Source organism: Protopterus annectens, chromosome 3.part1, assembly GCF_019279795.1.
Source record: "Protopterus annectens isolate FY-2018-M chromosome 3.part1, PAN1.0, whole genome shotgun sequence".
In the NCBI taxonomy this organism is placed as follows: Eukaryota; Metazoa; Chordata; order Ceratodontiformes; family Protopteridae; genus Protopterus; species Protopterus annectens.
In genome coordinates, this window is record NC_056732.1 from 1,215,870,666 (window position 1) to 1,215,894,351 (window position 23,686).

A 23,686-nucleotide genomic window follows, 5' to 3' on the forward strand; every position below is an offset into this window, starting at 1 on the left:
TGATAAAATACAAGTACATGCCATAATAGTATTATGCGTTACAGTACATGTTCAGGACTTATCTTGTAAATGCTGTGTGTGTACTCCATACTTTGTGAAGTCCCTAGTTAAAACCAGCAAGGAGTCTGCATGGATGCTTTTATCTTGTTGAATAGCTTCACATGGTTGGTTGATTAGCATGCAGTTCACATGGTTATGCAGTAATTAGCATCTATGGAGCACAGACTAAGACAGATACAATCCATTAATAATGTACTCCATTATAAAAAGGCAAATGTGTAGCTAGCTAAACTGATGTTAAGGTGTTAGTACATTGTTCAACTCATTAAGACAGTCATATTTCTTCACAGTATATCTCTACAGTGAAGTATTGCACTCCAGCAGGTATGTTCCCATTTGATTACCTACATAATGCATATGCTGGAATGTAGATAACAAATAAATGTGAAGTAATGGGTTTTACACTGTAATCTGTATGCATTACTTAGAAGTGTAATGATGGCATAGCCTTGGTTGTCAAACCACTTCACAAGTACCCATCATTGAAAATACCTGAAAAGTGAATGCTGTTATACATATGTACACATGTTACATGGACAGGTCCTGTGATAGCACATTTAGCATTTCAAAATTGTTTTGTGAGGACAATGGGTCCTTAGACTGTCATCTTGCTTGAGGGGGATAAGGATGAGTTAGTGCTAGTGCACTGACTAGACTGGAGTGTTATTTTGGGTGGGTGAGCAAATTTTACTTACTGCTATGGCACAAACAAGGATATGTTTCTCTTGTTAGTCTCCTTGTGTTGTATCCGCCATCTTTTTATTTTTTAAATATTCAGAATCTTTCATGTTTATCCATGGAGGAATACTGACAGCCTTCCTTTACTGATTTATCTGTAAACAATTAATTTGTAGTTATGTGATCCTCATATGTATTATCATTCTTTTGTCTTGTGGGATACAATATGTCTGCCCATCGTAGATCCCCATAAACAGTTGCATAGAGTAATCTGATGTCTTAAGGCAACATGCTGCTGTGCTGATGTCAAAGGGGTAGGCCAATATGGCTCAGCCTAAAGCTCTCTAGGTGAATTAGTGGCCAACATTAAAAATGTTGGGTGACACAGACACACATATGAGTAGGTGTGTCACAGAGCCATGGATATAGTAACTGCTGCACGTAGGCATGCAGCTGCAGTGGCACATGATCAAGTCACAGGTGGTGGCCCTGCTGCAGGACCCTCTCTCACTGCCAGTGAGGAATTCCTGGCAAACTTTGCTAACCAGGACAGCTCCCAGCAATCTTTGGCAAAGTATGTTCTGGATGTGGCCACAATTCCTGCATCCTAAGAGGAGCTTCCAGGTATGTTTTGTTAGATGATAATTAGAATACTATGGCACAGTGCACTAACTTTAACAATGTATATGTCTGTGTCAGTTGTTTGTTGGGTGGGTGGATTTAGAACTGCTACAGGTACAGCTTAATTTGAAGTTTTCAGCCACATTCTTGCTGACATTTGAGGTACTGCAGATATAGAGGTGTAAATGTATTACTCCCATTTTACTGTTAAATGTGATAATGTTGCCATTACCTCTTCTTTTACTTATTTCAGGACCATCAGGAATGCAGAGATGCAGGCCTCCTGCCATACTAAGCCTAATACATGTATGTCAGTACTGTGGATAAATTTCAAGATATCTCAATGTGTCCTCTCTGGCCTGTTGTATGTATGGCTGTACTGTCTGTAATAGTGATAGCAGTAATTTTTTAGCATATATTGCAGCATAGTAGTGCATGTGTTAGTGTATTCCTGTGTTTCTCCCATTTTTATCAGACGTGAACATTACAGTGGGAGTGTGGGCACTCTGACACCTGATGTCAGTGTCTCAACAGATGCTGATGATGATGGTGGCCAAATTGCTGCACAGTTAGAGGGTGCAGAGGTTGAGTCTAGCAGAGAGGTTGACATTCAGCGATAGTCTTCATTTTCCCCAGATACAGCCAGTAGACCTACACCTACCCAGTCCACTGAGGCCAGAGATATTGGACAGGTTGGGGATGAGGACATTCATCAGGGGAGTGTTGCTACTGTGGCTTCAGTGCCTGTTGAATCTGTCTGTAGCCAAAGTGTTGGTGAAATGTCATGCAGGAGGTTGATAGCAGTGCTCAGAGGAGACCTGCTGTCCCTCATCCACCTGGTGCAGGTGTCTGTTCCCATGTCACTCAGTGGATGTTTAGGGCCATCAAGGAGGTGCAGGAACATTCTGAACGGTGCTCCAGATAAATGCCCATGGTTCTAGATGTGGCACATTCTGACATCCTTGACTGCCTCCACCATGTAATCAATTCAATGGATTGGTTGAATGACACATTGGAATATGGAGTGTCTGTGATGAAATGAAGCGTTTATATCATGGACTGTGCAGTGTCTGTGATGACACATCTGCTGGGAGGTGGATGTCATCCATGTAGGTGTAGGTCAGCCACACCATCTGCTGCTAGCCAATCTGGCTGTGCCCAATCATGCTCCCATAGTGACAGCCTGCCTGCTTCCCCATTCTTACTCACACATACTTAACAACATTTGTTGTCAGCCTATTCCTTCAGCCCCCCCCCTACCCCACAACACCCTGTGCAAGTGATGATAACTGTGCCATATCCCTGATTTCTCACTTGTGGATTTGAGGAAACTAATGCTTTGTGTCTGATGCACAGGGTGCTTAGCCACATTATTTCTTAGTATATCTACATTTGTGTAGGTTAAATGATAATTGTACCTCTGAATTATATTTGCCTTGCCAAGCTGTGCAGTGAATAGCATCATTATTTCATTACTATAGTGTATTCTCTTGTAAAGCTTGTGAAGTTAACAACTGCAATGTGTCTCATTACTTTCTAACTGTTCTCTTTAAGGATTATCAAGTACAAACATATGGTGCATATCATATGTCAGGACATCACATTCAGATCTCTGGATTGCATGACAGCACTGTAGTATATTCTCATCAGAACAATACAGTATCATGCTCTCTGTTGCATGTAGCTCACCAGAAAAATACATATGCAGGACATCCAGCAGAGCTTTCTCATCAAGCTAACACAGAGCCTACAAACCATGCCACGATGTATGTGTACAGATTAAAACACATCACTTTAATCTGTCTTGTATTGCATTATGTAATGTTTGCCTGACATCCAGACCACTGTGTGATCATGCCCTGATGAGATACATGCACATATAATAGTCTGATATAGCCGATGACATCAGCATTGACTACCGAGCATATGGGAATAACAGTGTCCCACTTGCTGTCTGTAATGTCAACTTACAGCTGACACACACACACACACACACACACACACACACACACACACACACACACACACACACACACACACACCATACCTCTCAAGCTGGAATCATCAAAAATCTGGACAAGGCACATGAAAAATAGGTACAAATCTGTACGCTGATTAACATCTAATTTGCATACATAATTACATAACCCCACCCACTCCAATGGAATGTGGGATACCAACTTTCAAACGCAAACTGAAGAACAGACAACCAAAATATGGCACTAGAATCCCCCTGCAGCCATTCCAATGTCCCATTACCTGGCTATTTCTCCCCATTTACGATAAACACTAATGTGTGCAAACTGCTTTACTTCTACAATGATTATTTGGATTTTATTTTTACATTTTGCAGCACAGCACATGCACAAACACTAACAGACATCTGATAAACAAAGCAATACTGTATCACAATGAAAATAGATTTGGCATTAAAACTTCTCTGCCCTTGAAACTCACATTCATAGAAACAGCACTGAAGCCTGCACCACATCCAAAGAAAATGCATCTGGCCAGTGGTGGATAAAGATTACCTTTGGGCTGTTTTCAAATCATTGGCCCCTTGCACACAAAACAAGAAACATACATGTGTTATTTTCTTTGATACACCTTCCTGACTTTATTAAGTTATATTCCTTGTATAATACAGCACACTTGTTAGACAGAGCACATTTTAAATGTATTGTTTGAACATTTTTCTTGTAGACTGTACTGTAGGCAATGAAAGAAAATACATGAACCAATAATTACAAAACTGCCCAATTCAGAACATTTCCATCATAAAAGCCTACTTCCACACCCAAACTTTAAACAAAATGACAGTGTAAGCCATAGGCATCTTACACAGCTTCTCACACTTATTTTAATTTCAGGTTTATTTTTTTTTTTGGGGGGGGGGCAAAAGGTCAAAAACCAGGGACACATTTTAAGCATTGCATGTATAATTTTGGAAAGTTGCTAGAATAAAATGTTGTGTTACCACCATGCATGTCATTGGCAAGTGTTGAACACAGAACCCTATACACTAGTCAGTGCAACATACCACTATGCTAAATCAGCAGTTTAAAAATAGGAAGACTGAAACTTAATGGCCATCATTTAGTGAATTCAGTTCTCACTTCTCACCATAGCTCTCAACCTCTTAGCACAAAACACCTGGACAAACAAAGCCAATAATGGGGGAATACACATTCAGTTCTCACTTCTCACCATAGTTCTCAACTCTTAGAACAAAAAAAAAAACTGGACAAACAACAAAGCCATTAATGGGGGAATACAAATTCTGTTCTCACTTCTCACCATAGCTCTCAACTTTTAGCACAAAAAAATCTGGGCAAAGCTCAGACATGGTGGTGGCTATGGACTTTAGGCTCTTTTTACCCTGTACCAAAGATACAGAGTTTGAGCCCAAAATACCTCTAGCCACCAGGTGTATTACATTGTGGGCATTTTCACACACTTGGCTCACTTCTTTCTTCACTTTTCATTAATGACTTTACTCAGTCTCCACCCAACCTTAATATAATTATGTTAGAAGATGATACTCTGCAACTTGAGGCTGCCAAAACTCACCAGTCCCTACAAAACAAGTTCTAATCTATTTTCACTGAGCTGCACAATTGGTCTCCAACAAACTGCTTATTAACAGTATAAAAACAAATACTATGATCTCTGCACAAAAAGGCTCTTCAGTACTTCCCACATAAACAATTAACAACAATAAAGGGAATGAAATTTCAAATGTTACTCAGCAAAAATAACTGACTGTAACACTTGACCCTCTACTCAGCTCAACCTCAACTTTCATACACAATATTATCACAGATGTCTTGTAATAGCTAAGACTATGTTATCATACCTCACAACTTCTCTGCACAGCTGCATGTATAACTATGGCCAAAAAATGTACCAATCCCCAAAACTAAGTACCCTTCAATGTTCGCATAACACCCAAAGCATTCAAATATTTGAAAACAAAATATTTCAATTTGCTCTTCTGGCCAACCTGAACTGTCATTGTGGCATCATATTAGAAAAGGTAAACTAGCTCCCTATTACTTACAGGGACACTTTTCTTCAGGATAACCTTATATATACAATTTGTAAGCCTTGGTTAAGGCTCCTCCCCCCAACCTTTAAACTTCAGATAAGGTACAAACAAAACTACTGTCTTAGGAACAGCCAGGATTACACACACACACACACACACACACACACACACACACACACACACACACACACACACACACACACACACACACACACACACACACACACACACACACACACTTGTTCCTTACCTAATTCCAAGTGCCTTCCATTCCATTCTCGCAGCAAAGTAAAGTCCTGCTGGAACTGAATGCCTTTCATTTTCACAGCAAAGTAAAGTCCTGCAACTGAGTGCCTTCCATTCCAATCTCGCAGCAAAGTAATGTCCTGCAGCAAAGTAAAGTCCTGCAACTGAGTGCTTTCCATTCCGTTCTCACAGCAAAGTAAAGTCCTGCTACTGAGTGCCTTCCATTCCATTCTCGGAGCAAAGTAATGTCCTGCAACTGATCTCGAGAGCTCTTCTTGCCCAGTTGTTTAAGCCTGGAGCCAGCCCGTTGTAATTCCTGCCCTGGTGTTTAAAAGCAGAGCCAGCCCAGCCTGTTCTTGGCAGCAAAGCAGCTGTTTAACGCACACCAGCCAGAAATGATGACATGAGCTCCTTGAGCTCAATTCCAACTGGCTGGTAGCCCTGGCGGAGCTGACATAATCGCGCATGTGATGACGTCAGCTCCGATAGTGCGAAAGTTGAAAAAAAAACAAAAAAAAAAAAACAAAGCAATAAAATTGGAAATGAAGTGGTGCCACTCAGGAATCGTGACAACCCTTCAATTGGACCCCAAAACTCAGTAAAAACCAAGTAATTCTGTATGGTTGGGAGGTATGAGACACACACACACGTGCACACATGTGCACATACACACACATGACTGCAGTAAGAATAGCACATACAATTACAGGGAAAAGTAAGGGAATAGTAATTCAACAGCAGCAACACAATAGGACGTGTTGTAACAGAGGACCAATCACATTTCCTGATGCTCACTCTTTATTCCATGCAGTCAGACACGTTTATGGAATTAAGAATCCATTCAGCTGTATATTGTGATGGAAATAATGGCAGTATTAAACACACGTCTAGAGGATGACATGCAATACAGAGCATAATTATGTTGTGAACAGGTAAAGCATATGATCAAGGAATGACCTAAGAAACATTGACATCATGTCCTTTTAGATCACATACCTGAATAGATATCAGGAGATGCATTGCAGTCATGGATGCCACAGACATGCACATATCAGTCATGCAAGGAAGAACACCTCTTAAATGCCTACGGCATTGTCATACCATATAAGGTGTATGGTGATCTGCCTGGTATGGAAATGCATGAAAATGCTGGCCCTGTGAATGTGTGCAACCCACTGTAGTCTGACAGACAGATTTTATCAGATTCAAGCCCCTCCCTTTTATACAAGGTGGTTTCCAGATCCCGGTATTGACAACATGTGCCATATCAGATAGCAGCGAAGGCTGACGTAGAGAACTGAATTGAATGTAGGCATGGATATAATATAAACAATCAGATTTAGTCAAAATGCCAGAAAGGAGATACATACTACTCTCTAGAAACCACTGAGCATTAGAATATGACTGATTCTTTGACAACAAAGCTGCTTCCATCATGTAGGACACACACTATTCCCAGAAGTCAACACCAGTCTAGTTATGTAAGTATGCTATAAATGCAAACACTCAATGTACATTCCACAGGAGTAAGCACATCACAACATGCCCTGAATAAAACTTTTAATGCCATGCAATCACAACTTGTGATGATGGATCATTGCCCCAGCATAAAATTGGATAGAAATATCCAGATACAATGGTGTTAATGTAATGTCAATAAATTCATATAATGTTGATCGTGTCAGGAACTCATGAGCAAATGATGCAACTCTACTGACTAATGACATCTGAATGAATTACAAGTGCCACAGCTGGAGTCTAACAAATGGCATGACTATCCACCTATACTAAATTATTATATCATCTGTATGTGTAATAAGCAAGCTCAGAGATGAATGGGATTGTGGAGGTCTGTCCTAATCGGACACTTAATCACCATGGTACATGTCTGTCATGAATTACAGTATAAGGCCCAGAAATGCTGAATTTGGATGTTGAAGACATGAGCAGCTGACAGCAGACACTGCACTATACATGATATTTCCCAGGATGAATACACCATGGTAGAAGTGGCATAAGTGTGATATATGTGGTTATGTGAAGCCATTACATTATGTTCTTTCTGCAAGGGTCCTGTGTGCCTGTGATTGCTGTAGTATGTTAACAATAGACATCATATTGTCTCATCTCCCCATTACAGAGGATAAGACTTCATGCATATGTTATGCAAGTAACATGGAAGCAAATGTCGCCATTTCTCTGAATAAGAGCATCACTATGTGAGGAAGTGTCATAGCTTTTAGCAAGAAGGATCAACTTTTATATGTGTACAAACCGAGTGTGCTTGACAAGAATGTTAGCAACATGCACATACATAAGAACAGTGACATGATGTAATGGATGGATTTCAAATAGCTACCCAATATCACAAGCTAAACATCATTGTCTGAATCACAAGCACTACAAGACCGTGTGGAGGTACAAGTGAGACTGTGCACATATAAAGGGAGTCATCACCACAGTTTATTAACTGGATGTTTACACATCATATATGCCTTTGCAGAACAGTATACACATTATGAGGGTGAAAGACACATTCACAGCAGGACTCAAGCACCCTATATATGTAGTAACACAATGTACACTATCAATGCCACACAACACAGGAAAAATGTGACATACTGCAGGTATGTCAGCAGTATGTGATCATTGTGTGGGCAAAATGTTATTTGTCCTGATGATACTAGGACTTGCTGCTGTCACAGAGTGTAACTGTAATTCTATGACATAATTAGAAGGATACATAAAGGTGGCTGTGAGGTGGCCAATGGTATTGAACAGTAATAACTGTTACATTATTGAAGCATTGATAGAATACCTATCCACTTAATAATGGCTATATAGCACATTATCAGCATTCAGCCCACTCGAGAATAATGATACAAATGAGAAATACAGCATCTATGAAGAGATGACATCAGTAGTGTATTTCCAAGGAGATTTATCTGGTAACCGTAACCCTACAGACAATCAGGGCTTGTAGGCATTGCCACTACATATATGTGTAAAACAATCAGGGCTCAATTGGCAGTCACACTTGCAGAAGTTAAGCATTGTTGCATTCAAACATCTTACCCACCTCTCCACACATTATAGAGATTATTGTCAGGCATGAAGGCACCACAGGAGATGTCTGACTAACATATTGCTTCAGTTAACTTGCGCAGCAATGACTTCATCAGTGTATTGAACCAGGGGTGTAGAGAGAGAGAGATAATATAATATAATATTGCAACTGGGTGCTCTTATTGATGAAACATTAAAAAAACTGCCATTTGAAGAAGGGAAAAGTTCTACTTCCTCCCCATTTAAACGTTCACATTACTTCCACTCTAAAAAGATTAAATGGCTATCTTTCAACCCATGACACTGTAATTTTAAGTACTGATGTACAAATTTGTGGCCATAGTATAAAGAAGCAAATATTCCTTTAAGTAATGTATAGAAAATTGTAATCATTGCATTACAAAACAGTATGCGTGGCTACTCCTTTGGGTAGCAATGAGGTTGTGGATGTGAAAAGTGGCTTTGGGGATGTTATAATCTTTTTTAAGTTTAAAAAGTACATTCAGAGTATTGGTTAAATTAACACATGCTCTCCTAGCTGTAAACAACTTCATACACACATTCTAGAAAGCACTGTATTAATCACAAGTGCCACAGGATTAAGTCTAACTCAACGTAGAGATTGCACTTTTGTCAGGATGACCTCATCAATGTATTACATGCAGGATGTATTTGTATTATTATAAGGGAGCTGTGTACAAATTTAAATGAAATGGAGACAGCAATAAGCATTACACACATAGAAGCTGTCCATGATGGGAATCAAACCTTCTACCTATTTAAGTTTTTACAAATTAGAGAACAGTGTATTACTCATATGTGCCACAAGAGAAGTGTGACTCTCAGGAGAGAGACTGCAATTTTGTCAGGAAAACCTCATCAGTGTGTTTTGTGCAGAATGATTCTGTAAAAGGTGTTATAAGGTAGCTGTTTGCACATTTAAATGAATCCTCTGCAAGAGAACTGGAGATAGCAACAGGCACTGCACAGACACACGCAGAGAGAGAGAGGTTGAACTTTTGTCAGCATGACCTCATCAGTGTGTGCTAGAATTTTACTGTAAAATATGGATAAGGGAACTGTGAGAACAGTTACATTTATTATTCCCAAGAGAAGTGGATACACCACCAAGAAATACACACAGTATCTCTCACACATGAGCGCGTGCATGGGCACATACACACACAAGTTTTCCATGTTGGGTATTGAAACTCCTATGTGAAATTGGATATTAGAACATTTGTAAAAATCAATGCTTTAAAATGACAGCACTGTGCATCCCAGGTTATGCAGCAAATACATGTGTGCATGGGATAATATAACTTCACTATGACTGTCATGGGTAATGATTTTTATAATGCAGTGTAGACAATGTCCTTACTATACATTGTGTTAATGTGAGGGATATTGACATGTTCCACACAATTGTATGACATACACATTGACTGTTGCACACCACAGGAGTATCAATAAACATTGCACTGACATCATGTTGGGATGATAGTGCACTTGTATTGTCTCATGCTTGCACTATGTGCATTGGCAAGGAAAACATGGAAGTCATAGACAGGACAATGCACTACAGAATGATAATGATGGATTTGGTGAGAACAGCTTTACCAAGCTGGTAACAGTGTAAGTGTAAACACTGTAGAGCAGACATACTTTACACAAGTTAATTGGGAGAGCTAACATCATTGAAAACTCATGATAATTGTTGGTCAGCACTAATACAGACATATAAACACTGTGCAGCATTAAACTATAATTCTTTAAGCTCTTTTTTCATTGTAGTCTTTAAGTACAGAGCCACTAAAGTGATTTTTGGTGCAGATGGCAAAGTAAGAGAGCATGCCTAATCATATCTTGAAGTTCTGAACTTACAGTAGTAATTAGAAGTACTGTATGTTACTCTGTACTAACTTCCATGCAAAGATCTTTATCAGACAGTGTTCACAATAGATAGCAGGCAGATTAGCATAGCAGCAGTATAATGTTGTGTTATGTAAAGAAATGTAGCCAATATTTACAGACACAGTAGTCAGACAAAACATCATGAAACATGTTGTTATATGTAGTTGAACATTTTCAGCATGACAGTAAGTAATTTAGACCTGAGTATTATCTTCGCACAATATTTAGGAATTCAGATTTGTGAAAGTTAATACTTGACAGAGGATTTCAGCAAAAATGAATGTATGTAATAATCTTTATTAAACTATTGACCACTGTAATCTTTACATCCAACTCTTCATCTTGTTTAAATTTCCAGTCAACTGATTAAACATAGCTTGCCACAGTGGTACAAAGTGAGACAGAATAATGCAAATGAAGGCAATCAAATCCAATGATATTGCTATAAGCATTGTACTTCCATTTAGCCTTAGTTGAATTTGTTGCCCGGTGCAAGACCTTGCACAAATGCAGAGGTGGAAGAATAATGATACAGAAGGGAAAAGATACATCATACTGGGCTACACCTACTTTCACACATTCAGACCACAGATTGGAGGCGTGAAAACTAAAGGAGGCAGTGTATCAATATTCATTAAAGATAAATACACATCCAGATTGGTTAAATGGTATGATTCCCTGGAGATACGTCAGGTGCAATTAACTGTTGGTAGGACACCTATTCAAGTCATTGCCAGCTATAGGACTGCCACCCCCTCCCCATGAATAAGGCACCAACTCTGCCTATTTGGATCTACTTGAGTTTATCAAGATACATCCAAACATCCTGATTACTCATGCTCTAACTAATTTGCCCAAAGGTTCTTCGACTTTGTTAACTCCAGTGCACTGGACTAACTAGTTGACACCCCCACAAGGGGTGCAAAGATCCTGGATCTAGTGCTTACCAATATGGGGACCACTGTAGCACCCCCGCTGTGAGGTCTTCCCTAGTGAGATCTGACCAAAAAGTTAGTCTTATTCAAAGTAACTATCACACCTGACCCCCCCCCCAGCAGCAACTAAACTAAAAAAAAAACTTCTCCAAAGCAGACTATACCCTCTTATGGGATGGTATAAATAGCTTTACCACACCTCGCCCCTCAGATGGAATTGGCAACTATGCTGATTTCTACACTAGTGGTTTATACAAACACCTGTATAACTGCATTGACTCAGCTGTACCTGATAAGATCTAAACAAGCTCCTCAAGGAAGAGCAAACCTGCCTGGTGGACAATTGTCATTAACAGGCTTTGCAATAAGAGGAAGAAATTGCTGTCTAAGAGTAAAAAGGAATGAGCCTAAACTGGAAACACTCCCTCCTCAGATTAAACAAGCAAATAAGACTTCTTGTGAAGTCCTCCAAAGCAAACTATGAATCTAAATTAACTTTATCAGTTAAGGACAACCATAAGCCGTTCTTTAGTTAAATCGGTAACTAAAAGGAAAAGCCAAGATTTGTGATAAACTGGTAGTTAATGATACCATATATACTGAACTTGTGGACATAGCTAACCTGTTAGCTGACAGGTTCTGTGAAAATTTCACACCCTTGTCCCCACCACACATACCCCATGACATCCCTACCACATGTCCTCTACCTTGTATCTCTAAAAAAATAGGTCATAAATGCCCTAATTATGGCCAAAATCACAGCATCTATGGGACCTGATAACATCCAAGTTGCATCCTACAAGGGCTCAAACAAGAATTAGTAACACCATTGGGTACTCTCTTAAATCATAGTTTAAGCTCCAGCTTCATCTCTGCTGGATGGAAAATGGCCACCATTATCCCCTTGCACAAAGGTGGTGCTTCCACTGACCTTGAGAACTATAGACCTGTTAGCCTGACTAGCCTTATCTGGAAGGCCATGGAGCGAATCATCATGGACCTTATCAACAAAGATATAGGTAATCTCCAAACACTTGACCCTATTCAGTTTGGATTTGTCACAGGGAGATCATGCCTGTTAAACCTGGTGGATTTCTTTGAGACAGTCACCAAAGCCCTGGATGAGGCGAAATCTGTACACACAGCCTACTTAGACTTAGCCAAGGCTTTTGAAAATATTGCCCACTCAGGCTTTATGGAAACTCACCCAGCTTGGTATCAACCCTTACATCTTTAGATGACTCACTATGTGGCTCACTGATAGAACTCATATAGTCAAAATAGGGGAATCCACCTCCAACTGACCTGTATCCAGTGGTGTTCCACAGGGATCAGTCCTAGGACCTCTACTATTTGGTATCTATTTCTCTGAAGTACAAGCTAAAACTAAAGGTCTGTGGCTGACAAAGTTTGCTGATGACTGCAAACTGAGGGTGGTCATAGAATCTCCAAATTATGTCAATATCCTACAAGAGGGGCTTACACAGAAAAAATGAATGGTGCCAAAGTCATGGCTTGAAACGCAATGCAAAAAAATGTATTATCATCCCTTTCAGTAAGTGCAATGTTCCTGCTAACTACCATATCAATAACAACACCCTAGGTATGCACTCAGTAGTGAGAGACCTAGGCACATAGGTTGACAGCAACCTTACCTTTGACCATCATGTCTCTACAGTGGCTAAAGGGCATTCTATATTGCAAATCTCATAAATAAGGGCATTGCATACAGAAAAAAGAAGTTATAACCTCTCTGTACTCTTCTGTTATCAGACTAATAATTGAGTACTACACCCCTTGTGGTATGCACCTTTCCAAGCAACTTCAGCAATTAGAGAGACCACAAAGGTTGCTCACAAGGAAAATTAAGATCTTCAGAATCTGTCCTATGTGGATCATCTGAAATCACTATCACTTTATTCTGTTTCATACAGACTACTCAGAGGTGGCCTTTGCCTTGTATATAAAGCAATCTTTGACCCTGATATATTGGAAATGCTGCATATCCACAAGTCAAATGGTGCATGGGTGACTCGCACTAAGGACGTTACTCTGGTATGTGACATTAATAGAACCTGCTGGAGGAACAGCTTTGTGTCCCAAATGTTACTGCACCTTTGGAATGGACTCCCAGATCATGTTAAACAGAGCACCTCATTGGCCATGTTCAAACACAATCTGGATGATTGAATAGGTAACCGTAAGTTCATCCTACGGGTCCCACCTGTGTTCCTCTTGGACAAGGACAATTGGTGCTGATCATGAAAATAAGGTTAGAACTTGGCTAAGCTTGTAAAAGCCCTATGGCCATTAGTCTAGTAACTTACTTTGATCCTACAATTCTATGATCAGTGTGAGATGGAGGCAGGGGCATAGTAAATTATCACTGAAGAAGGATAATGGTGGCTTAACAATATGCAGCCAACAGGTGCATCTAAATTAATGAACCAGAAACACTCAATAACACTTAGCTAATGGCAGGAATAGAACCCCCTGGAATTATTTTAAAAATATTTCTACAGATTTGAGCAGTAGCTCCTTATGTTGCAAGGAAATTACTACTCTCCAAAATTAAAATAACACTATTGAAGCAGACAGAAAACTTATTTAAGAAGGAGGGGTGAGCAGAAAGATTAAAGAAGAGATACAGAGAGATGTAGCAAAAATATTTTTTGGAGGACATGTAGGAATGTATGTTGTTTTAGTCATTTCTTATATCATCATTAATCTGTCATTCTGTGTACGATTAACTGGTTGCTATAGGTACAAATAAGGGGTGTAAGAGTGCAATAAACATTAATACCCAACCAGGATAATACTGACTTACTAAATCTCCCTGTTGTGGTGGCAATATTTTTGAGAGGTTCTGAGGAAGTCAATTTTACTTTGATGAAAGCGCTTAACCTGAAAAATAAACTTGTGTCTACTAGTCCTACTGGTGAATTTGTGGTTTTTAATATTTTTGAAAATGAAATCTTGGTGCACTATTCCAATGTTATCTTAAGAAATGTGTTCTCTGTATAGCTATACTGATGCTTGCAAGTAAATATATGATAGGAATATGAACAGTCATAGAATAGTAAATTTATATGCAGCTGTAATCGAACCCATTACATCATGCCAAAACATCAGGCTACAAAGATGGTAATTATTTCATCATGGCACTTAAAAACTCCTTGCATTGTTTTTCCAGCAGCTTAATAAATGTTACATTAACTGTTCCACATTACTGCCTTTAGCTTGATTTTACTCTGCATCCCAAGAATTCAGTGGTTTTAAGCACATTTGTGCAACAGTAACTGGACAACTACAGATTACACTGAAATTTCCAGCCTTTTGGAATAAAAGATAAGCAGTATTCACTTGCAATCAGCATTGCTACACTATGCCAAACTCCATGTAAATATCAAGGACATAAAGGCTTTTTCATGGGCCACATCTGGCCATATGTGTTTTGTGTGTGAATTTATTTTTTCAACAGAATAAAAATATAAAAAGTGGTGGAAAGACAGTGATTAAAATAGGGTTGGCAAGCAGAAGGTACCACACATTGAAAAGGTACAGGAATTTGTGAAGGGTCATGAGAGAGCACTATAGTTATCCACTTCTTCACAATGTTAATGTACAATTGCATGCACAATTTCATGACTTTGTAGAGTCTTCACACCAGTGATAGGTAACAACAATGAAACAATGTTTTATGGTTGATTAGAATTTGTGTCAGAATGACAAATAGGTGAAGTGGAGAACTATGTATGGGGAATCATTTTTTATGGGACTGGTTTTCTGTTTTGGGGGTAAGAAACGATTGTTGGGAAAGGTTCTTAGGAAGGAAGGGTCAGGTAGGTAGAGTAGGTTCAGAAGCATCACAGGCATACTTGGCATACAAGACAAACATACAAGACATACAATACAGACATGAATGGTGATGTAGACATTATGAATCTGGATAAGTACATAGGGGACACTGGAGACACACCCATGTCCAGTATGAGAACAGTGAGAATTGAGTTCTCACTTTCATAACTATCATCACTGTCTGCTGCAGCAGCTGTCTGGGTCAGTGCCAGATGTGGCATCATCTTTGCAATATGATGCAGGAGTATTTAAACCTTGCTATGTCTTCCAGGGTCCCTCTCCATTACTTACTCCAGCAGCCTTTCAGCTCCTGCCAGATGACAAAATTGTCACCTCCACTAATGCTGGTTTCATTGAAGACAGCCTTGGTTAAACTATGCTAAGCCTCAGCCTTATACTGTGACCTGGTATAATTCTCCTGCAGCAGTTTATGGCTGCAGTGTTTCATAAGGAGTACCAAACATATCATAGACTTCTCAAAACCCTACCTTTGTGCTTTAAATTTAGCACCATTCTCTCCCTTGCCAGGCATGTTTGCAAACGTCAAGCTAACAAAATATATCAGAACTGGTGCTTTATTAAGATCTCACATGTCACTGATATTGTGCAACCATAAACAGCCTTGACTACTGTGTTTGCAGGACTGAAAACAGTGGTAGCAGTAAAGGTGTGAGACATGGTATTGAGCTGTGCCATATGTGATGTTCCACCCATTATTATTACAGGTTATAGTGTTCAACAATGGAATGCTTACTTACTTGGATTTTGAGGGCTCCACTTTGGAAAGTGAAATATGGCTGATTTCTAACATATTATCATTTTCTGGCTTAGTCTATTTTAAACTATTATTGTAACAGCTTGGAATCAAAGCTATGGGATGAAAGAGGGAAAAATGCAACTTAATGTACTGGCATTGCCACAGGAGAACTGAATTTGTATTCTGGAAATTTGACATTTAGTGATATATGAATGAATGAGTGAATGAATGGAAATACACTTCAGAGAAGCCTATATGTATGTTGTTTAATTCTATCTTGGAATGCATTCCTATGTAAAAGTCATTCTTACTGTAAGTAAATATGGTTCAAATGGATGCAGTTGAATGTGATGATCATTACAGGTTGCTGTATGTTACATGCATACTTCAGAAGATAAAAGAGTCCTAAACACATAGTTGGGATAGGCAATGAGTCATGTTGATTACAACAAAAGTACTGTGCCCATTATACATATGCAAGTGATTTTTATATGAGATTTATTCATTGTCATATCTAGGAAGGTGGGCATACATTAGGTTATGTATATCTCTGCAGCATTATTCATAGGTTCATAGGTTCATAGGTAGGTACTAGGCTATCTGCCCGAAGGCATTTATAAGCCTAGCCAAAATGTGTTGGCTTTTGCCACCCCCTAGATTAGTTCCCTGTGCCTCTGTCTAGCAGAGACACTGAAGTGATTCCCAGGGTAAACTTTCTGTTTCCCATCCACTCGTCAAGGTTCCTCTTGAAGAGTGCTAGCAAGGAGCTCTGCCTAATGTAGATTGGAATCTTGTTCCAAAGTATGGGAAGTCACTGGGACAGGAATCTATCCCTCCAGCACATCCTATTTATTGTTGTGGTGAGGTTTAGATCCCTAGAGCATGTGGCTCGAGGGGATAAGGTTTTCTTTAGGTGGAGCATGTCATTCAATTCTGGGTTGGACATGGCCTTATACGTCAGGCAGAGATCACCTCTGAGAAGGCGGTATGCAACCGAGTGCAGCTGGAGTTTCTTCAGTCAAGTTGCATAGGGCATCTGTTTGAGGCCAGTGATCCTCTTGCTGAGGTACTACTGTGGTCTTAAAGCTGTTGCAGGTGTCGTATAAGGTACATCCTAAATGGGCATTGTACTCTATGATGGGTCTGATGAGTGATGAGTAGGGGGGCACAAAGACCTCTTTTGATTTGGATGCAAACCCTTTTGTGATTAGGTGGGCCACATAGAAGGATTTTCTAACCACTTTGGCAATGTGATTATCAAAGGAGAGATTACTATCTACTTGAGTCCCCAGATCCCTTATTATGTTTTACGTATTTAGGGGACTACCACCTATGTGGTAGTTTGTGGGTATTTTTGTTATTTCCAAAGGGAATAACTATGCACTTTTTGGCATTTAGCTTGAGGCCATGATTTTGACACCAGGTATCCATTTCAGTGAGACCCTTTTGGAGGATGTCTGTGTCAGCCGGTGAGTCAATTATAGCCCCTAGTTTGCAGTCGTCTGCAAACTTGGTCAGCTATCATCCTTCTGTGCTTGTCTGTACCTCTGAGAAGTATATGCCAAACAGGAGGGTTTCTAGGACTGAGCCCTGGGGAATGCCACTTGTAACCAGTTTAGAGTCAGACCTAGCTCCTGCAACTCTCACCATGTGGGTTCTGTCCATGAGCCAATTGGTGAGCCATCTTGTGACATAGGGGTTTATGTTCAGGCTGGTGAGCTTGTGTATAATACCAGAATGGGGAATGGTGTCAAAGGCCTTTGCAAGGTCTAGGTAGGCTGTGTGTACCACCTTTCCCTCATCTATATCCTTGGTAACTTTCTCAAAGAAGTCCACCTGGTTAAGGAGGCATGATCTGCCCTTAACAAAGCCGAACTAGGTAGGGTCCAGTGTTTGGAGGTTCCCAATGTCTTTGTTAATGAGTTTCATGATGATGCACTCCATAGCCTTGCAGACCAAGCTAGTCAGGCTTATAGGGCGATAGTTCCCAGGGTCTGTTGTTGCTCCACCTTTGTGGAGTGGAATAACTGTTGCTGTGCACCTCTCTATGGATATGTAGCATGTGGAGTGGCTGAGTTTGAACAGTGTGTTTAGGCGAGGGGGTTAATTTGTCTTTGAGCTCATGTAGGACGCAGCCTGGGACACCGATCGGTCCCATTGATGCTGTGTTTTTGGCTTTGGAGAGGGCTATTTTAACCTGAGTTTCTCTGATTTCTAGGGCTCTACATTCGGCTGGTATGGTTATGGGCCCTTTTGGGGATGAGAGGGGAGTGAAGTTTGCACTGAACCTGTCTGCCAGGATGTTAGCAATATCGGTTGGTTTAGTGTATTGTGTGCCATTCTGCACCAACTCTGAGCAGATCTGAGCATTGCCACTTAGATTCTTGACATAGCTAAAGAATGCCTTGTAGTTATCTTTGGAGTCCTGGGCAAGTTTTCTTTCAATGCTTGCCTTGGACTATTTTATGAGGGATTGTAGTTTCTTGCTGATACTGATCAGAGATGTCTTCCCTTCTTGGGATTTTACTCTTTTCTGTACTAGTTTCCTCCTTCTATTGTATAGCTTGTTTATGGCAGGGGTCCACCAGACTGGTTCCCTTTTCTTGGAGGAGTGAGTCTTGGTTTTGCTTGGGATAGTACGATCCATGCATTCTTGTAGGTGCCCATAGAATGCATTAGCAAAGGATTTTGCAGCTTGGACAATGTTATCCTTTAGCATGGGGGCTTTGAAACTTTCCACCTCCTTCTTAAGTGACATGAAGTTTGCTTTTGAAAAGTTTTTCATGGTGGTTTTCTTGTCCGGGGGTGGGGGCGGAATGTGGATATCCAAAGTGATTTGTTTATGGTCAGATCTAACAAGCGAGGGGTTGACCTCCGGTATGGAACACCAGTTGCCCATGTTGGTGATGACCTGGTCCAATATGTTGTCACCTCTAGTGGGAGTGTTGACCAGTTGTTCCAGGGTGTTTGAGTTTATAAATTCTAGGAAATGTTGGGCAAGGGAGTTAGTACTTGAGTAGTTCTCCCAGTTGATGTTTGGGTAGTTGAAGTCACCCAATATTAGGGTGTTTGGTAGGACCTTTATGTTACCCAGTGTTTCCAGAAATGTGGAATGGGGGTCCTGGGACATGGTGGGTGATCTGTAGCTAGCTACTCTCCCTGTTCCAGGCAGCTATGCAACAATGCCAGGCCTAAGTCAGCCTAAACTAAAATGTTCAAATTTTTTTCTTAAGTAGAGATCCATGTTTGTGTGATGCCAAGTGTAGTTCAAATAGAAAAGACATTAAAAGGGTAATGTATTTTAGGGTAATTCCAGATAGTGAATAAAATGCAGTGCATGGATATATTTAGCAATGACCGGAGCAAGAAGTGCATTCAAGTGAACATTTCTTCCTTGTCAAATCTCCATGCAACATCAGACTAGTACATTGTGGAGCACATTATCAGAATTGCTGTTAATGACATAATATAAGTGGATAGACTAATGATCACATTGTTAGCAATTGTGACAATAGCTGATTTTTAAAAAAAAACAACAAAATGGTATCACAAAATGTAACAAAAGATATATATTCAGACAATCCTCTGTAAAAGTTTCATGTCAATGGATTCAAACCTTGCTGCAGATGCACTTCATTGATAAGGTCACTGCACTTTTGTATCACAAAGAAAGTGAACTGTCACTTTTATTTTCTTCCTTGAGTACTATCCAGAGTGCTAACACATGCAGTCAAATGCTGCCTGGCTAGTTTGCAATACCTGTGGCAGGCTTAACTAAAATTTTCACTTTTTTCATAAGCTGTGAAAGTGATTTTTTTTGTTCTGACAAGTGGGGCACAAATAATACAAGAAAAAATATATAAAGTATTGTAGATAACGTAACTTACATATGCATTTTGGATCAAAAGGGTTATGTTGCACCAGGGGGCTGTATGGATTTGAATCCTCAAACAAGGGTATTGAAACCAATCATTTCACCATATTTCCCAGATTTGCCTCTAACAAAAACATATTAGCAAGGTGATAAAGAGTTTAGATTTGATGATAATATGATATTGTATCAAGTTACATTGAAAAAGTACAATACAAACAAGTTATAAAAGTTGTCCTTTCACATTTGACTGTGGCTGTCTGGATGATTGAGATATTGCAGACAGTTAGCATAGGCATGAACTCACATGATATTAAACAAAGAATGCAGTCATTGCATGTGTATCCTTTTCTTTCTATCTGGTTCATCAATTGATTACCTTACATTTCACAATAGCAACTCTATCTCTGTTTTCTTGCCATATGTTATTTTTGACAATGTTTATAGTACTCCCTTTAATATGAACAACCTTTCCTACTAAGGGCCAGTAAATGTGGTCATTTAAGTCAACATTTCAATGTTAGGACTGTCATTCCGCTAAATAATTCAAAGCACTTGCAGCCATTTTTTAAGTCTTTTCTCTCTCTGACACATCCTTAGTAAGTTTATAGCAAAGATGGGTGAATGTAAAAGCTGATTACTGTCGCAGTCAGAGTAATCAAAGACACCTACAAGCCATTATAGGATTGTAGGGTCATAGGAAGTTACTAGGCTGTTGGACCTGAGGTCCTTACAAGCCTAGCCAAGAATTTAGCCCACATTTCAACAAGTCAGCACCCTATGCCACTGTCCACACAGGTGGAATTGCAGGGGTGTATTTTCTGTTCCCCATCCAGTTATCTAGGTTGTGCTTTAAAAGGCTTAATGAGGTACTTTGCTTAACATGGACACAAATCTGTCCTGCCAACTAATCCTACTGATGTCACAGACCAGGCTGAGTTTGCATTTGTGGGTTACTTGTGTGGAGCATGACTTGTGGATATGCAGCAATCCCACCAAAGCGGGGTCTGAGATTACTTTGTATGCCAGACAGAGGTCACCTCTGAAAAGTTTGTAGGAAACTGAGAAGAGGTACAGGGCCTTTAACCTATCTGTGTAGGGTAGATGTTTGAGGCCCTGGATTCTCCTAGTGAAGAACCTAGGTGGTCTCTCCAGCTGCTGCATGTGCTTTGTGAGGTACCTGCTGAAAGGGGCATTGTACTCAGTAATAGGTCTTACACTGGAAGAATACAGGGCTGTTATGACCATCTTGTCCCTGGATGAGATACCCTTACTGATGAGGTGGGCCATGTAGAAAGCTTTCTGTACAATGGAGGCAATATGGTGGTCAAAAGTCATTTTGCTATCAACCACGGTGCCCAAGTCCCTCACAACTAATTGTGTGCTTAGGACCTTATTATCAATGTGATAATTTGTGGAGATGCCACTCTCCCCAAAGGGAATGACGATGATGATGCATTTGTTAGCATTCAGTTTGAGGCCATGTTTCTGGTTACAGTCAGTTGTTTAAGTGAGACCCTCTTGGAGGATATCCACATCACTAGGGGAATTAATGACAGCACCCAGCTTACAGTCATCTGCACATTTGGTCAGCCATATCCCACTGGTTTTGGCCTGCACCTCAGAAAAGTATAACCCAGACTGCTGAGGCCCCAAGACCAATCCCTGGGGTGCAATATTAGTTATGGGTCTACTGCTTGAGATGGCTTCCCATATTTTGACTAGGTGTGTTTGATCAATGAGCCAGTTTGCTACCCATCTGGTAACATCTGGATTGATGCCTAGCTGAGAGAGTTTATCCATTATACCTGACTGGGGAATTACTTTGGCCAGGTCAAGGTAGGTGGTGTTCATTGTCTTCCCCTCATCCAAGGCCTTGGTGACTGTCTCAAGGAAGTCAACTACATTTAACAGGCATGAGCCCCCTTGACAAAACCAAACTGTGTGTAATCAAGTGTCTGGAGATTGCCAATGCCCTTGTTAATGATGTCCATGATAATCTGTGCCATGGCCTTGTAGATCAGGCTAGTTAGGCTGATGGGTCTATAATTTCCTGGATCGGTGGATGCCCCACCTTTGTGCAAAGAGATGACAGTGGCTGACTTACAGATACGCAGCATTTCCAATAAAGGAGGGTCATAGATTACCCTATATGCAAGGCAGAGTTCGCCCCTTAGTAGTTTGTATGAAACAGAATAAAGTGACAGTGATTTCAGTGCCTCCACATAGGAAAGATGCTGAAGACCTTGAATTTTCCTTGTGAGCATCTTTTGTGGTCTCTCCAATTGCTGCAGGTGCTTGGAAAGCTATATACCAAAAAGGGTGTTGTACTCAGTTATTGGCTTGATGAGGGAAGAGTGCAGGGATGGTATAACTTCTTTTTTTTTGGAGGCAATGTCCTTTCTTATGAGAAGAGCAATATAGAATGCCTTCTTATCACTATGGAGATGTGGTGACCAAAGGTAAGGTTGTTGTCAACCTGTGGGCGCAAGTCTTTCACCACTGAGTGCATACCTAGGGTGTTGATATTGATGTTGTAGTTGCATGAACATTACCCTCACTGAAAGGGATGAGGATGCATTTTTTTTTTGCATTGAGATTTTTTTTGCATTGAGTATAAGGCCATGACTTTGGCACCAATCATTTGTTTACACAAGACCCTCTTGTAGGATGTTGATTCTATAACCACTCTCTGTTGTCAGCAAACATTGTCAGCCACAGACCTGTAGTTTTTGCTTGTACTTCAGAGAAATAGATTCCGAACAGTAGAGGTCTCAGGACTGAGCCCTAAAGAATACCACTGGTTACAGGTCTGCTGTTAGAGGTGGATTCCCCTATTTTGACTGTATGGGTTCCATCAGTGAGCCAGTTGGTAACCCACCTAACAATATAAGGTTGATACCTAGCTGGGCAAGTTTCTCAATGCTTGAGTTGGGTTTAGTGTAAAAATCCTTTGCTAACTCTAGGTAGGCTGCGTGCACAGATTTCCCCTTGTCCAGGGCCTTGGTGACTATCTTGAAGACGTCCACCAGGTTTAACAGGCATGATCTTCCTTTTACAAATCAAAATTGAGTAGAGTCAAGTGACTGGAGATTACCTACATCTTTATTTATAAGGTCCATGATGATTTGTTCCATGGCCTTACAGAGAAGGCTAGTCAGGCTAATAGGTCTATAGCTCCTGGGGTCAGTGGAAGCACAATCTTTGTGCAAGGGGATATCGGTGTCCATTTTCCATTTAGCTGGGATGAAGCTGGTGCTTAGACTATGATTGAAAAGAGTACCTAATGGTGTTGATAATTCTTCTTGGAGCCCATATAGGACACAGTCAGGGATGTTATCAGGTCCCACAGATGCTGTGTATTTGGCCTTGAAGAGGGCACTTACAACCTGCTCTGTAGAGATACAAAGGTATAGGACAGGTGATAGGGATGTCATGGAGTATGTGTAGTGAGGACTGTGGAGTGAAGTTTTCCCAGAAACTTGTCAGCTAACAGGTTATCTATGTCCACAGGCTCAGTATATGTGGTATCATTAACTGCCAGTTTGGCGCAAATCTGGGCCTTTACTTTTAGGTTACAGATGTAAATGACCTCCTTAATAACAGGCATTAGTTGAGGAAGCTAATCTGGA